Below are 18,364 nucleotides of genomic sequence, written 5' to 3'. Positions count from 1 at the left end.
GTTCCATAATATAGATTTTGGAGGTGAGACTTAAGATTCAATAGGCATGGGTATATTTAATTTTAACAATGTACCTAGCTGCCCTTAAAAGTGCTGTACTAGGGCCGGTGAGATAGCTCAGTGGACTAAAGCACCTGCTTAAGCAAGCGCAGGGACTGTGGTTCAATCCTTGGCACCACTTGCCATGCAAGCCCTGTCCACAGGGCAGACTGAGCTAGTCACCGAGTCCAGGCATGGTGGCACACGCCTGTAATCCCAGTGCTGGGAAGGCTGATAACAGAAGAATCACTATGAATCCGAGCTGTGTAGTGAGACCCTGTAATAACCAAATACATCTTTAAAAATGCTATACTAATGTACCCTCCTCCCATTATGTACTAAACATGATGAAAAAGAACACTTTTGAGATGTGATCTGAGCAAAGGACTTCTTTCCTAGGAGCCTCAGCATCCTCTGTTGTACAATGACAGCATTTCTAGGATTCCACATCCGTATGGAGATGTATTAGGAATTCGCTTTCCTTTGAGTTCATAACCTTCATGTTCAGGAAGAAATCAGGTGAACCCCAAAGGGATTTCACAGATCCCCATGCATAGCAGGAAGGGAATCATCCTTTCTCTTCTCACATCCTCCCTCTCCCTAAGCACACTCAGCATTGCCACCGGGATGCACCAAACTCTAGCACACCGACCACAGAGGCCCGACGGGACCAGAAGATGGAGTGAGGTGCAAAGCAGTGAGGGCGCTCCAAGTTGGGTGATGCCCACGCCACTGTCACCCAGAATCCCAAGTGTCAGGTTATATCACACACCTCAGCATGTGGCTATTATATTTTTATGTTCGCTGGCCATGAAAAAGTTAATCCACAGCACAGAAAGCACATGGGATGCAGCAGACATCATTCCGTGCTGAAAGTGAGATGCACAAATCAGTGCTCACTCACTTGGCATCCTACACACTGCCTGGCTGTGCCCCTTCACTGAAAGCTGAGATCATTTCACTTGTGATGTCTCTTCCTCCACCCCGGCAGCTCCATCACTCTCACGAGCTCATTTTTCTTTCTGATACTGAAGATGAGAGAAAGGTTCATTCACGTAGGTAATAAATGAACCCCTGACTTTGGAAGAGGGGTAATTAGTGCACATTATCACTTGGACTAATGAGATCAGAGCAGTGTTCTCCGCACCCAACATGCCTAATCAGGAATTTAAATTAAGAAGCCCTACTCTCTGTGATTAAGGAGATATTCACTGAAACACTGCACTCCTAATTCCTTTGTATTCTCATTCACCAGCTCAATATCAAATGTTTTATGACAGTGAAAATATGCTCAGTCTAAAAGGAACAGATGCCCAAATCTCCTTGCGCTCGTTTAGAGAGACAACCTGATTTTTCTTTATCTGGGGTGTTATCAGCCAGGATTAGAAAAAGACACAGAGACGCACAAGTGAATCTAACTGGATTTGGTTGAAATTGTTTCGTTATGAGCTGTATAAACAGAGCTTTCACAAAACTCCCACAACCATGAGAAAAAGAAAGGCTCAGGCATGGGCGGAGTTGGATAGGAATGTATACAAATTCTACTGTCACAAAACTCCCTGTTTTCTTTGGACAATCATTCTGATAGGGGGAGGTGGAGAAATGTCCTTCAATTCTCTAGTAGTCTAGCAAAACTTCCTTTTGGTCCTGCTCCATGTATCTGATGTACCGTACTCACTGTTGCGTGAAGGGCACAGCATCTAATAGAAAGCAAACAGATTTTGCACTCAGATCTGGACTTAAATCTACCTCAGCCACTACTTACCAAAAACCCTTACATGAAACAATAATAACTCTGTGCCTCAATTTTCTCTTCTCTTCTGAATTTGCTTTAAAATTGAGAACTTCTGCAGAACCGGGGATTGAACTCAGGCCACTGCGCTTGCCAGGGAAGCACTTATTCCTCTGAGCCATCTCCCCAGCCTTAGAAATCTCTATTAAGAAGGTAAAGAGAGAAGCCACAACTGTCAAGATAATATTTAAATCAGAGCAGTGCAGGAGCTGGGAATTGGAGGTGTTGAGTTGGTCATAATGGCAGGTGAAGAAATTAATGAAAACTGTCCTGTAGAGATTCATGAGTATTTGTCAGCATCTGAGAATTCCATAGGAGCTGTGGACGAGATGCTGAAGACCATGATGTCTGTTTCAAGAAATGAGTTGCTGCAGAAGTTGGGCCCACTTGAGCAGGCTAAAGCAGATTTAGTTTCTACATACATGTTAAACTCAATATTTTGGGTTTATTTGGCAACTCAAGGAGTCAATCCAAAGAAGCATCCAGAAAAGTAGGAATTGGAAGGAATCAGAGTATACATGGACCAAGTCAAGGAAATTATGGACAATAAAAAGAATGACAAGCTGATAGATTTGTGAAAAATGCCCTCTGGGAGCTGAAACCTAAACATACAGTAAAAGTTGTCAATGAAGGAAAAAGTAAAACTTAGCTTTTGACTTTGATGTACACATATGCAAAAAGTACATCATTTTTATGTTTTGATAACATAGGTGATTATGTAGCAGTGAGAGGTTTACATTTATTTTCTTTTGAATTCATATCTAAGTTTACACTTTAAATGTGTAATGCCAAGAATTCTCTTTCCCAAAAGACTGACTTGTCTTTATTGATTGTCCTGTAGAGCACCATGAGGTTTCTCACACTGTGATATATTTTATATTTATGGTTTATCATCTCTTTTGGCAAGATATTCACTTTATATAGATCAATCTTTTGGGGTTTTTTGTGACAGGGATTTGACTATCACCTAACTTTTGGCCTGGCCTTGAACTCACTGTATAGCTAAGGCTGACCTTGGACCTGCAGGAACCACAAGTTCCTGACTTCTGGGATTCCAGGCATGCACCACCATGACTGACCTATGTAGGTCAACCTTGCAAGTACCACTTTGTAACTGATTGTGAAATTTAAAAACATTTGTACTGTTTTAAGTAATAACCTTATAAAATGTGCTTTCTATAAATTGAAAATTTAAATACATGTGTTTTTACCATATGATATTAAGAATGAAATGGCTTAAATATCTACTTTTTCTGTGTAGTTAATTTATCATGTTTTCATTGTTTCATAAATGATTGGGATTTTTTAGTATTCAGAGTATGAAATCAAAACTTTAGTACTTTAATTCTTAGCCTATTGACTTAGTGTTATATTTAAAATAAAATATATTCTCATAAACTTTGGTGGGAAATAAGGTTGTATGTTGATGGCTGGATGTTGGTCTCATGGCTATACCCTCTTAATAAAGATTCAAGATATTGGGTAGTTAAAAAAATAAAATAAAGCAGCAGCAATAACATAAAGTCCTATGCAGAATATATAAAGTTCTCTATAAATAAGTTTTAAGGGGGCCAGGGAGATGGCTCAGTAGAATAAGCACTTGCCTGGCAAGCACAAGGGCCTGAGTTCAATCCCCGGTTCCACAAAAAAAAAAAAAATCTTTAAGAAGGCAAACATTTCACAGAAAGTTTAATAAAAAAAGTTCAAACATTATACAAAGGCAAAGTCCAAATGGTCAACAAATATATGAAAAGATGCCAAATCTCATTGAAATTAGAGAATGCAAACTTTAATCTTAAAATTCTGCTTCACACACATACACACACACACACCTCAGAATGAAAAAAGAGTCTACTAATATCAAGAGGCATCAAGAATATATAGCAATAAAATATTTATCCACTGCTAATGGAAGTGGATTTTATTATTATTATTATGAAATACTATTTGGCGTTATGTAAAATTTCAAAGAAAGACATATACCATGAGAAAAAATTGTCAGGTTTCCATGTCAGGTACCTGTTTCTAGGAAGCTTGTGAATGTGCATTTGCATCACATGCATATTTATAGCAGCACTGTTTATAGTAACAAAAGATCTAAGAAGAACCTAAATGTCTATCAAATATAAAACTAATTACTTGTGACATCCTCATAGTGGGTGAAAAAGGAATTAAAGTCACAAAATGTAGCATGTGTGAGCTTCAGAAACATAATGCTAAAGACAAAAGCAAGTTGTAAAATAAGTCACATCGCATGGTTCTGTGTATATGAAGCTTAAAATATGCAAAATTAAATCACATATCAGACCCAGCAATCTGGCCTCAGAATCCATCCTCGACAGCACAAGCTCATCACCTGCAGCAGAGCAGAGGGGGACAACTGGGAATAGAACAAAGGCAGAGCGAGGTGACCCCAGATGAGGAATCACCCATGAGTCACCAGGACCTGGTGAAAGGGTGGGAAAACACCAATGAAGTAAAATGAGACGGATAAGGAGGCAGGAAGGAAAGATAACAACGGCCCACATCTCAACAAATGATGCACAGCAGCCTAGCTGTGAGGGTTTCACCACTTCCGCTAGGAGAAGATATTATGAGTTTAGGCCCACTGTTCTGAGCCAAAACCAGCGTGTTTTTCTGGGTCAGCCTAGAGAGAGCAGTGTGCCGACCAAGATCAAGGTGTTAGGCTGCATTCACTCCTGCAGGCTCAGGTTAACACGGGGCCACGGTCAGGACTCCCACTCGCTCCTGGCATAAGAGTCCTGGCTTCCATTCTCTGTGTAGGAAAAGTGGAGAAGAAACAGACAGGGATGACGCACCTGCTATGGTCTTGATGTAATGTACACAACTGCATCAGTCCTCGCTGTAGCCTGCACAGCAGGTAAGATGATCTCCTTAGCAGTAGGGACGCCAGTTCTCAGAGCTGCTAAGTGTAAAAGCTCTTTGACTTATGGTGGGGTTATGTTCAGATAAACCCATTGTAGGGTGAATTTAATGCACTTAACACTAACCAAGCTGTCTGCCTAATGTGTCTGAGACCCTGGGTTTGATCACCAGCACTGTGAAAACAAAATGAAATGAAAGCAAAATTCAACATACAGGTTACATCAAGTGTATATGGCTTTTACAACACCATAAAATTTAAAACCCATCGTAGGTCAAAGTCCTTCTATAACTTGGATATGGCCTCACCAAAGGAGAGTGACTAGTGTAGCTACCAAAGTAGCAGGTTCCATTTCAAAACCATCTCCAGGGAGAGGAACCACTGAGGGCCAAATTAAATAACACAAAAAAGTGGCAGAGTTGGTACAGAAGAGAAAATAAAAGCGTATGCAATGTCGCACATCACCACCGCCACAACCAGGAAATAACGACTTCTGGCTAGTAGAAGACCAGTGTCTCTGAGGCGTACCACATTGGAAAGGGCAAACACACACTCAGGAGATTTTTTAAGGAGAAATGTGAAAGAAAATGAGAACAAACACAGAACATCCAAAGAAGGAAAAAGTAATATGATGTATGTCATAAAAGTCTCATTCCCTTAAAACAATTTTAAATATACAAAATTATAATCTTAATTCTAGATCCTGTGTTGGATATCAGGTTCCTATAACTTGGTTCAAATGTGCTAAGAACACACTGAATTCTTGCCATAACTAATCAATGAGTTAACCAACAAGTCAGGCACACGGAAACTGTAGTCAGAGGCATTGGGTGTGTCTGTCGCCTTGATGGCGGTGATGGCCTTGCTGGTGTGCGTGTATGTCCTAACTCATCAGACTGTACTCATCAATTAGCCCTCAAATAAACCTGCTAAAAAGGAAAACAACACTGTCATCCTAGTCTTTGTTGAGACCAGGAGAAATCATTAATTTATTTAAATCAGGGTCACAAAATCATCAACCCCAAGGCTTTCTACCCCAAATCCCTTGAAGTAAATCCAAATAGCTCAGCCTGCTGTTTGTCTCTTCAGCTTGGAGAAGTTAATAAATTGGCTATCAGAGGCTGTTTCAGTCTCCAGGCTTCCTGCTCATCCGATTAATGATAATCTACTGGGGATGAGCACAGTGTTCAGAGCAATGTCAGAAGACCATTAGGGGAATTCCAATTAATCCTTCAGAAACCAACTCCCCTTTGACATATGGCTGTGCAGAAAGCCTGTGCATTTATCTCAGCCAAACAAAGCTGCAGGACCAAAAGCCTTCAGAAAAACCAAATTTCCACATGGGTAGACCTGGAGGACGTCACAGGAAGTGAAATAAGCCTGGCACACTAAGACAAATAGCACATGATCTCACTCACATGTGAAAGCTAGGAAAATTGATGTCATAGATGTAGAGAGTAAAATAATGGTCACTGAAATCTGGGGAGAATGAGCAAAGAGAGGGAAGATTGGGTGCACAGCAGGTACCAAAACCGACATAGAGAGAAGGAACAAGTTATGTTGTTCCACAGCGCAGTAGGATGACTGGCTTTCACAATTTACTGTATATTCTCATAAATAACAAGGGTAGAGAGGTTCAAAGCTTCTCAGAACAAAGCAATGATAAATATTTAAGGAGCTGGAAATGCTAATTACCCTAATTTGATCATTATACATTGTGTACATGTATCAAATTATCATATACTACCCCATAAATATGTATAATTACAATAAGTTAATTAAAAAGAAGAGGAAAGGAAAAAGAAAGGCTGTCTGAACTCAGCTCAGACCAGGAATGGTGGAGTGGAGGAAGTCTTGAGAACAAGAGGTGTGGCTGGCACAGGGAAGCTAGTGCAGGTCTCTCTGCTGTTTCATATCGCCGTATGGAACCCATTTGGCACTCTCCCACTCCCGTGACCCAACCGGTCTCTCAGCAACACTTACCCCCACACTCTTCTCACTGCTACCATTTATAGAGAGACTCTTCTATACCAGGTACTATAGGGTTCTATAGGGAAGGGTTAAGAGCTCTGATCCTGGGCCAAGACTGCTCTGATTGAAAAACTGACTGCTTTTTACTAGCTGTATGACTCAGAAAAGTCACTTAATTTTTCTCAATCCATTCTCTCATCTAGCAAATACTTGTAATAGTAATGCCTCAATACACAAAGGATTCTAGGATTGAAGCCCCTAGACCAGTGATGGTGAACCTTCTGGAGCTTTCAGTGATAAAAGTAGTATACTGCCCTAGAACAATACATGGTACAAATAAAATTCAGTAGATGCTAACACTTTTGACTAAATGATCTTGTTAAGGTCAATGAAACAGATACTATTACCTTGTCTGAAGAAATGAAGAATCATAGAGGTAAACCCATCCACTAACCAAGAACATATATCTCATTCCAGAAGCAGTAGGATTTTAGGCCTGCTTCAGAATGGGAGCCCAAACGAGGCCATCTCTTCCTCAAAGCCTGGGTTTCCCTCTGGTTTCTCTGTACATTGTGTATCTGGAACAGAAGTAGAAGTATTTGGAGGCTTTCTTCTAATACCCTGCAGAGGAAACCCTCTCTCCTAGAGGCTCAGAATTCTACAAGACATGGCTGCCACCCACCAGAATGGACAGAAGGGCCAACGTATCCCAGCTGACATCAGCTATCAACACGCCAACTCAGCAATGGCGAAAAGGATCACATTGCCTTGGCCCCCAATTCAGACGGTGTGATGAAATCTGGGACCATCTAGAGTTTACAAAAAATCTGACTTAAGCAATGTAGGATCTTCGAGGGGAAAGAATAAAGTCTGAAAGCTGACTGCTAACCCTCGGATGATTCCAAAACGAGCCCACATTTTCGATGGGGCTGTTTGCCTTTAGCACAGTTTCAGATCCCAATGCTTCATCAATAGTCAACTGCAATGCCCATATATTGATTGCTATGCCAAAGGAACCAGAACAATCTTAATCTTACAAGTTTGGAAGGAAATCATTATCCAGTTAACACTGAGCTCAAAGGCTGGGAATAGCCCCAAAAGATCCCAATTTTCTTTAATAAGTTTCACATTCAGACATTCTGCATTTATGCTAAGTATATTATATTAATAGCCCTCTAATGTCCAACCTTTATAAATTCCCTTCTCATCAGTACAAGAAGGCAGGTGCTTTCAAATCTCCTGAGTGACCTTTCTTATTAAGTGACAGCATCATGTCATTAAGCTTATATGAGAGAAACCTGAGTGAATCATGGTCCATGTAGGGGAGCAAATCCATCTTGTGCACATAATCTCTTCCATGTATCTTTTAAGACTCATGTTAAGTTCTATCTTCCCCAGAAAGCCTTTCTTAATAACCACAGGCACAGCACCAGGAATGGCAGTCATAAAAACTCTTACAAATAGTCTCAGTTGGACCCTTACTATCTACTGTTCTATTCCCTGATAATAATAATTCCATACTTTATCATCACTGATACAAATGCCCTTATCACATTTTAGAATTGTATGATTTTGTGTATATCCTTTCTCTTTCTCATTGGGAAAAAACAAGTTTTATCTTCTTCATTTTCTTGGTTTTCCCTGTTGCTTACTGAATCTTCTGATACCAGCCTATAGTTTACCAAGTACTTTTCAACAGGTAACATGAACACAGCACCATTTGTATTTGCATCTTGCCAAGCTTCTGGTAGTTCTATTAGCTTTTCTAGCCTTGTTATGAGCCAAGAAAATGCAGCTTTTATAGCTAGGCTGGAACTTCTGCTAGGAAGAATTAAAAAGGTTCATCTTGTTCCCCTAATAAGGCAGGAGTCCTTGCTCCTAGACAGTAACTATTTTTAATGAGACCAAGACAAAAAGATGTATAGGAAGCTAGGAGTAGCAGGTGCTGATGCAGGTCTTGCAATAACAAGCTTCAAAGGAATATAGAGCTTTCTATGTTGACTAGTTCAGTGGATCAGGGTACAGAGTTCTGTTGCTGCTGTTGGTTCAATACATTTCTGCTATCAACCCAGATGTTTCTGGCATCCATATTACCCCCACCCAAACTGTATGCCTAGTTCATCACAGTCTTGACTGCTTCAGACATGAGCAGCACACGATCTGAGCAGAGCCAATCAAAGTCTTCCTCTAAGTTTTAATATATAGTCATTGAAAAGTATAAGTTTACCTTCTTCCATGGAGCTCTGAATTAGGACCACTAAATCTTATGTCTTCTAGTAACTATCTTCCTTGGCTCTGTGGATGAGCCCTGTTTGCATTATGATAAAATGAACTTAGGAAAGCAAAGTCAAGGGGTAGAAGGAGGACGACCAACTCCATAACATCACTAGGGGCCATATCCAGGTATGTCTGAATCCATTTCCGCCCTCCCATGTCTGCAGGCTTTCACTCTCTTTTCATTTAAGCCACTATAACTTGGGTTTCTGTCACTTACACACAAGAAGCCTGACAACCACAAGACAGAAGACCAAGAAAACAGAAAGCACACTCAATTAGCATATGGACCACATCTGTCTGGCTACTGCTCTATCCCTAGTGTCCAATTGATCATTACTTGGTAAATGAATGAATAAATCTCTTATGAATTCTAAACATCTCAACATCAGCAGGGAAAAACCAAGAGACTTGGCAGGCAGCTGAATTACCTCCATACATTCTTAGAGGAAGAGGCTCATCCCTTGTCTTTATTCTCACTTACTCCATGAAATATTCAAGCAGGAACCTGCAAATCTCTTGGTTAAACATTTCAGCTTTGTCACCTGACTTCTTGGTGATTTGCTCCAGTGCCTGACAGTACATTGTAATTAGAACGCTTTTTATATTTCTATGGCATTTGTCTTCCAGACCTTCCGGGTTATTTCTTCATCCACTCACATTCTTCAACACTGCAGACCTTTATCAAACTGCAAGGAAGTTTTCTGGTAGGATGTTCATTAGATGTTTTAAAATAACTTCCATTCCCCCAAAGTGGAATCCTTCAAGCTGGTAACTTAGCAACATGACAAAACACCTCCAAAGGAAAGAGAATCAGGAAAGAATTGGTCCTTTGTCACACTTCTTTACTTGCAACAAGTGTGTTGCTCGCTGATAAGCAGAGTAAGCATAGACTTCCTATCACACATATGTTTCCTCTGTTGGTATTGACAGGGATGTTTGTATACAAATCAACCCAACAGGGCTCATGTATGCAAGTGGAATGCGCCAAAGGTATAATATATCTAAATTCATTAACTCATTTTTCATTTCTCTTCCATTTGTATGAAGTACTAGAGCCTCAAAGAGAGAAATTACTTTAAATAAATTTTAAAATATTGTCTTTTTCTTATGTCTTAGCAGGAAGGTATGAAATACGAAATCAAAAATGTTCAGAGTTATTCTAGGCACCGATGCACCTGATAGAAACCAAGAAAATGCTTGGAGCTTAGAAAAACAGGTGGAGGATGCTCCTTGTTTTTAGATCTGTAGCCATTGTCCCTAGATGGGCTCCCCCAGCAGTCCCCACAGACCCAATGCAACAATGTCAGAGAAGGGGCTGGAGATAGCTCAGTGGACTAAAATGCCTGCTTAAGCAAACTTAGGCAAGCACAGGGACAGTGGTTCAATCCCCAGCACCACCCGCTGCACCTGCCCAGTCCTCAGGGTGGGCTGAGCTGGCCACAGAGTCCGGGCTTAGTGGCGCACACCTGTAATCTCAGTGCTGAGGAGGCTGAAAATGGGAGGATCACTCTGAGTCTGAGCTATGTAGTGAGATCCTGTAACAACCAAATATATTTTTTTAAATGTCAGAAAACACCTGTGAACTCAAAGGCACCAGACCTCACTGCCCCAACAGTCCCTTGCCCCGAGGGTCTGTGTCATGGTACAGGCCCCCACTCTCTGCTGTGCTTCTCAGTACTATATTTATTGATCCAGTGTATCAACATCTTTCCCCAAGTCAGGAAACATCCACAAAGCAACTCCAAAGCATCTGCCACGTATTATTCTTTGGAAGCAGATTAATGCATGTCAGTCCATTGCTTTAAACTTTCCAAGGAACATTCACCTTCTTTTTTTATTATTTAAAGAGAATAAAAATAATAAAATAATAAAGCATTAGAAGTGACACAGAATTTCAGAATTCTGAAGACATAAGAAAAAGATAATATTTTAAACAAGTTGACAGGAATTCGAAATGGTTGCTGTATTGCACGTTGTCTTCAAATCAGCTGCTCAGATTGCCAGTATAAACACCCAAAATTGGTCAAAAAAAAATTAAAAGAAGAAAAAAATTACAAATAAAAATACATAAGAAACAAAAACATTTAAATATTAACTGTTCTTTTCAATAGACCAGTAAAAATCAACAGTACAATTTTCTGAGCTATCATATATAGGAGAGATAGATAGATAGATAGATAGATAGATAGATAGATAGATAGATAGATAGATAGGTTCTTTTTCCCTCCTTCTTTCTTCTCTCCTTTCCCTTATCCTAGTTGTTCCTTCCCTTTGAGCAGTTTCTTTCCCTTTTGCTGTATCTGTTGTACCCTTAAGATTGTACTTACTCTTTCAGGTTTTTACACTAGGGAGACAATACGATGTTTATACATGCGGGTCATGCAGGACACAGGCCATGTTTCTTAGCTGAGAATGTAAAGGTCCTTGGTGATACGGGACCTCTGCGCTCTGGCATGTTTGTCAGATCTACAGAATATCACACTGTGCTCTCAAAAGCATATTTTTATCTCCAAGAGATTCTTGTTCCAACGCCTTTGCTCATTCTCTTCCCTCTACACGGTCTCCCAGACCACTATCATGGCCAAAATCACAGTCATCTCTTCTCCTCACACATTCACAGGCAGAGGGACAGTCCCTTTCTTCATGTATTCAGAATACCATGAACCGGCTGCCTCGCTGAGTTTACCACAGGCCATTATAATTTCTATCTTTGGGCTGTACCACTAGACTAAGCCCTCTTTCTGGGTAAGCAGTGTAGCAGGCATTTCTGAAATACCAATGACTGGGGTAGCAATTGACACACAGGGGGCAAAAGACTATTTGATGAATAATGACTAAACTAACTTGTACTTTTTCCCAAACTTGTTCCCCCCCTTATCCATACTCCAATGCACACATACATGCTTGCGTGTGAGCATTTGCACACATATCCACACAGAGAGACTTTATTGTAACTCTTAAGAGAAGAAACTAACTATAAGGTAATTATATTCAAGTATTCTTTCTTAAAGGCTATTATTTTCCTACACATGAATACCTTCTGCATCCAGCCCAGTACGTCCTGTCCGACTTGTACATTTCCAATGATGATGGAGAACTTATTACCCTAGAAATAATCCTTTTTTTTATTTTGGGGACATTCTACGTGTTAACACATTCCTGATTATGATAAACTGAACTTTGCTGGACTATCATTTCTACCAACTCCCTGGCTTTATCTATGTTTCTTGCAACTACTCAGAATGTGCCTGGTACTGCCCACCTTGTGGCTCTTAAGTAGTTGAGAAAGTATTCTATTGTGCAGAATGAGCAGCACAAGTTCCTAAAAGTGACACCCAGATGCTTGAGGTCCAAACCCCTCTCACAAGCCCTGGTCATTCTTCCTAGATGTCTTCCAGATGTGTTCCCATCTGTGTTCCAGATGTTCCCTAGGGATCATCTATTAAAACCTGTGGAAATACATCTTGGCATGAATTATAAAATGCATCTCTTAAACGGTATTCAACATTACAGTCACCTGAGGAGTGTACTTAAATTGCTCCTTGGAGACCCACCCAGAGGACTCCGCTTGCATGGTAGCAATGAGACCTTTCAGATCAGAGGCTCAAGGAGTTGGCCTTGGGAGGCCCATACGTTGCCCTTGCAGAAATGTCAATCTCAGATGCGCCAATCTCAACTTTATCTTCTGTGAACAGGAGAAAGTCTGTCTCCCTTTCAGCTCCTCTGATATATTGAGATCTAACTCTTTCATTAGCTGTACAATCCTGGTGAAGTACTGAATGCACACTTATAACAACAGAATGGGAACCGGGCATCCACTAAGCTTTCACATTTAAGCAAAAGAAAAGCTGGCAGACAGTATCCCTTCCACGGAGACTGCATTTGAGAGGTTGGTCAAGGAGTGAGAGCATACTTCATATACTTCAACCTTCCAAATGACAGTATTCTAAACAGCATAAAGATAAGTGATCTGTTCTTTCTATTTTCTGAGCATGTCATGGGAAGACTTTCCACTCCATAAATACTTACATTAGCAAATCAAATAAGCTGGAGAAGCTCTTAGGTATAATTCCAGAAAAAAATATCATGCCAGTATCATTTTATTTCATTATTAATTACCACTATTGATGAGTTCTACTTAAAGCATTTCTATTTAAGCTACAGAGCGTAAGGCAGCATGGAGGAAATTCCAGGGAGGTAGGCAGGACTCAGAGGACGTTAAATATTCAGACACCACTAAATTTGAAACCTAGTCCTTTCATTAACTTATTTATTGCCTTGAGAAAACCACTTAACTGTTCAGAGTTACCGCTTTCTCATCTGCGTAGCAGGACCACTAATGGTACTAATATCAAGAAATTGTTGAAAAACCAAATAAGAAAGCAATTAAAATAATTCAAGTTCCCAATTTATTATGTTTTATCTCTGTATATGTGCACGTACTACACGCATCTTCATTCTGCTATTATTTTTCCATCCCCACAGAAAAGGAAGTATTCAAATTATTATCTCTATTTTGTAGATGAGGACACGAAGGCAAAGACTTGGTAGATCATCACAGAAACAAAGGCCATGTCATTCAGCCATTGGTCCAATCGGCCTCCCTCCTCGAAGGTCACAGTGCTGTCTGTGGAGCAAGAGACGCCGCGCAGGGAAAGCTGACCTGCTGCCCGTGTTTGGAGCAGGACTACCACAAGAAGAACAGCTGCACACTTAGACTTCGTTCTTTTCCATGTATTTATTTATGCTTCCATTGCTTCATTTTACAAATATTTATCCAACCATTTTATGCACCTTGATTGAGATAGGACCTGGGGCATCAATGAGCAAAGGCACTCATACAGTCTCTGTCCAAATATCATCTCATCCGCAAGAATTCTTGACAGGGAACCTGTGTCAGTCAGTGTTTTACTAGAAAAATGGATATACAACAAGATATACAAATGTGTAAGAAATTTCAGTGTTGGCTTATGATGGTCAGCCACAGAGTCTGAGGAGGAAGCGTGCAGAGGGTGTCTCTGCACTGGGGGCTGCAGGTTTCAGCCCAAGTTCTGGAGCTCACTGCAATGTCTCTGCAAGTCCATATCAGGAGATGGATGGGTCTGTGACAGAAGGCTGGTGAGTCCTCCAGAAGGCTGAAGGATCCCAGGTGAAGCCAAAAGGTCTGCGCTAGAAGCCAGGAGATGAGTGAAGAAAATGGAATGTTCAGCCCTTCCTCATTTCCCTTTCAGATCCTTTAAGGGCTGGGCTACCCTCGGGGGCTCCTCTACACTCTAGGATGGGAGATTGCTGAGCCAATTTAGTTAAGCTTCTAAACTTCTCCAGCTGGCATGGTCCACCCACCACTACGCCACCCTACCCTTCAGAGCATCCCAGCACACTCCCATCCTCTTACCTCCTCTCCTCTCTCCATTCTCACACACACTACGCTGTTATTTATTTTGTATTCCTATCCCCTACATGTACCATAATTCAAGGTCAATGAAAGCAGACGCCTTCTCCAGCTTGTTCACTTTTGTACCCTTAGCTCCAAGTACTGTGCTTGGCCTACCGCACAAACTTAACAAGCATCTATTAATATGGAGTAGAAAATCTTGGAGGTGAGGCAGGAGGGAAAAAAGTGAAGAAATAAGTCCCTCTGAAGTCCTTGGGGGAAAGGATTGACCAGGTTTGGGCTGGGGAATGTGAAGGCAGGGGCAGGGCAGTCATGGAGGCCCTCCCTGACGAGGCAAGCATCAATCCAGCGGGGCTGAGCAGCCTCCTGGGCACAGACTAGAGGGCGCCCTACCCCTCGCATGTGACCTCATGCTTGTCACCCTGCTTTATAAGCTGCAGCTGCCTTCAGACTTAGAGCAATTCTCCTCTGCCAGGCTCCTCCTAAGACAGTGTCCTAAAAACGATGCCGAGGACTGAAAATGCATGATAGACCCAGCTGGGATGTGATACTTCAACAAAATGCCTTCGTAAAGCCCACTACACGCACCACTGAAATTACAACAGAAAGAGGATTTAAGCCTGAGCTTCCAGCTCCAGAGCTGAATAGCTCGGCAAGAGTTTGGTTCTGCTCTAATTAGTTGTTAGCATACAGGGCAGGTGTTAAGTAATCCACACATGCTAGACAGAGCTCTGCAAATTTCAGCTGGCATGCAGGGGTACCGGGGACGACATCGCCTCCTGATCTCTGCTAGCTGTCAGCCCTTCCCTGTGCCAAGTGCAGGTGGTGCTCTTGTCAAATCCCAAAGGCCATGGTGATTAGGGACTGGGTTGGTGATAAGGATTTGACAATGTGTTCCTTGTAAAAGTGCAATCAGTTTCTAAACCTGGAGGAACAAGAGAGTACATCCAGGAAGGGCTGCCTCTACATTGCCCCAGAGGTGTCCCAGAGGAGAAAGAAGTTCCCCCAATACTCCATTTTCTTGCAGACCTACACAGCAGAAAGCCATCCTGCCATCCTCATACTAGAAAAGTATATAACTGGAGAGGGGGAAGGTTAGTAGACAGGGTCAGAGAGAACCACACGGCTGCTGACACGCTCTACACCGCCACTCCCACCACTCCTCCCTGCCCTGCTGGACACGCCATGCCTGGAGTCCTGGCCACAGTGCCTCAGACACTGGCCACATAAACCACCACATCAAAAGCATGGCACTCTAAGGTGGAGCACAAGAATGTGTCCCGATTCTGATGCCCAGTAGCCCAGAGCTCAGGCCCATCCCTTCAACTATGGCCCTGCACGTCCTCATCCCACTGGAGTCTGGTAAAGAGCATCATGAAAACCAAAGCTCTGAACACTCAGGAGAGGCCGTAATTTTACACAACATAATTCACCTTAAGCCATCAGTGCTCTACCTGGAATTCATTAATTAGATGAGCTTTGAAAATGACATGAAGCCGAATGAATGGAATCAAGAGTCAGCAAGTTTTAATGAAAAGATGAATCGGAAGACTAAAATGTGGTCCTTCACTGGGGAAAGCAGACTGGGGATTTAGGGGCTTGACTGGCCTTCCCACAGCAGTGTGGGCTGACAGAACAGCACTGGGAACACAGATGGCAGCTCAGAGAGGTGACACCAGTCAGAAAAGAGTCACTTTCTATGCAGCTTTCTCCCAGAAGCATGCTGTGCCCACCACCCTCTTTGAGCACCAAAACCACTCACTCCCTAAGACTGGGTGACTTAAGAGGTGATGCGAGATGAAGGAAGTAGGGCTTCTCAAGCACCCAGGAAGAGCGCCATGGATGTAGGCACTAAGGACATGACAGCAGCCTTCTGTTGGCTTTCCATGAATGGCTATACACAAAGATGCTGATAATGGTAATAAGACCATGACAGAGTAAGCTCACCAAAAGAAACTTGAACCCTGACTAATGAAGACTTAACTTTATATCCTCAGCCCAAGAGATGTAGCATAAGTACTGCAAAACCGCTTCCCACGAGGTATAGTGGTACCTACCTGTAATCTCAGTGCCTAGGAGGCTGAGACTAGAGGATAATGAGTTGGGATGACCTAGAATACACAGGCTCAAAAACACAAAAACCAAAACCATTTTCTGCAGGACAGCAGCTTAAAGATGGGCGGATGGCACCAAGTCCAGGTAGCCACAGACCTGATGCAGCTCAGGCTTGCTAGAGGTGGGACAAACACTCCCCTCCTTCAGCAGAAGAGTTCCTTTCTAATATAAATTGATGACTTCCTGTAAGCTCCAAATGGAGTGGGAGTGGGGCAAGTGGAGGGTTAGAGAACTCCACAAAATCCACTCCCCATTTAAGATCCAAGAGCATTAACAATAACAACAAAAGGTTATTGCTTAAAAATGTAAGCTGAGAGCTGAGATCATATTTTACATGGCAGGAGTCACCTCTTTGAAAAAAAGGAGACAGACAGACAGAGACAGAGACAGACAGACAGACAGACAGACAGAGACAGACAGAGAAACAGGCAGAGGTAGAGGTAGAGACAGATGCAGGAGGAGTCTGGACAACTTAGCAACTTTGAGAAACCCAGTCTCAACATATAATATAAAAATGCCAGGGCTGTTACTCAGGCCAAAAAGCCTGGGTTGAGTCTCCAGTAACACACACACACACACACACACACACACACACACACACACTACAGGCCCGGAGCCACTTCCTCAGGGCAGTGGGCTCACTATTTTGCACTGGGGGCACCCAGTTCCTTAGAGCCCATGTTCCTGTCTCAGCAGCACTCTGAGCGACAGCAGGGTGGGTCCCATGAAGGAGCACCCGCCAAAGAGCTTCACTGCCTACTCCTTCATCCTCATCGTCACAGGAATCTGTCATCTGACTCCATTAGCAATTCGGCAGCATCCACTAATTTGATGCTCTGTTATTCCCATTCCACAGATGAGGAGCCTGACGCAGCCAGAAGGCAGCTTTATCAGAGGGTGAAGAAGACATTCAAATTGTAGAAGCTGTGCAGTAATTGCCAACACTGCAGAGCCTTGACCGAATGCCAGAAAACACATTTGGGGTTGTGGAACTAATTCAGTGGGCTTTGACAAGTAATGCTTCAAAAATAAAAATAGGAGAGGAAAGGAAAGGAAACAGAAGAAGGGAAAATGAAATGAAAGACATGCAAACACACTACATGCGGTAAGGGATAAGTATTACTTCTTCAATTTATTGTAGTATGTACACGGGTCTTTGAGTGTACCATACAAAATGAAATTGTCACGGTGAGTCTCTGCGGAAGGTTTGCAAAGCCACTGTGCCTGAGGCCTTGCAGCCCAAGACTGGAGCTAGAGTTCTACCCCAGACCGCTGTCTCAAGGGCCCATGCTCAACCTCTGAGTTTGTGTGCTGCCAAACAGAAGCTAAAATTAAACCACATATGCCACTCAGTGCTTTCTAGTAGCCACATCTAAAAAGTTTAAAAGCCAGATTAAAATTATAAAAATTAATTTTAACATTGAATTTCACCGACTATAGCAAAAACATTATTTCAACATGAAAATATTAATTTTCAAGTAAAACCAATGAAAATTGAGTGTTGTTGGCACTACGCAGCTAGACACTACCCTGGTAGGCCACCAGCTCTGAGCCATGTCACCTCTAGTAGTCCTTTGGGCCCTAGCGCCAGATCTGTGACAGAGGACTATGTCTTCTCACACTTTCACGTTTTGTCTCTCCCTTTTCCCATCTGGTAGTTTCTCTTATGTAGTTTCAATGCTTAAGCCCAAACCCTGTGCCCTGTGCTACCTGTTCCTGTTTTCCTGGGCTACATGTATGTAGAGGCCTCATGCTTGCTAGGCATTGAGGGTAAGCAGGGCAGTGGGAAGGGGCTCATGCACCTGGGCAGCTGCAGCGGAGGAAAGACAACGCCCGGACAATAGGACCTTGGTTAGCAAAGGCCTGGAGCATGCTGTTCACAAAGCTGCTG

The 18,364-nt window shown here is 42.2% G+C and overlaps 1 long non-coding RNA gene and 1 pseudogene across 1 annotated transcript in view; one reads left to right on the top strand and one right to left on the bottom strand.

The window, feature by feature from the left end:
• Positions 1–1,549: 1,549 nt before the first annotated feature.
• Positions 1,550–18,364, bottom strand: part of LOC111816312 — a 23,071-nt gene continuing 6,256 nt past the window's right edge. Inside the window, exon 3 of the long non-coding RNA XR_002820740.1 lies at positions 1,550–1,739. This is a non-coding gene — a long non-coding RNA (uncharacterized LOC111816312). The remainder of the gene's footprint in view (positions 1,740–18,364) is intronic.
• On the top strand, positions 2,071–2,480 carry LOC101575409 (annotated as a pseudogene).

This window comes from Octodon degus, unplaced genomic scaffold (genome assembly GCF_000260255.1).
Source record: "Octodon degus isolate 3935 unplaced genomic scaffold, OctDeg1.0 scaffold00029, whole genome shotgun sequence".
Classification (NCBI taxonomy): domain Eukaryota; kingdom Metazoa; phylum Chordata; class Mammalia; order Rodentia; family Octodontidae; genus Octodon; species Octodon degus.
Note: the sequence above shows the minus strand (reverse complement) of the source record. Positions and strands in the feature narration are given on the sequence as shown.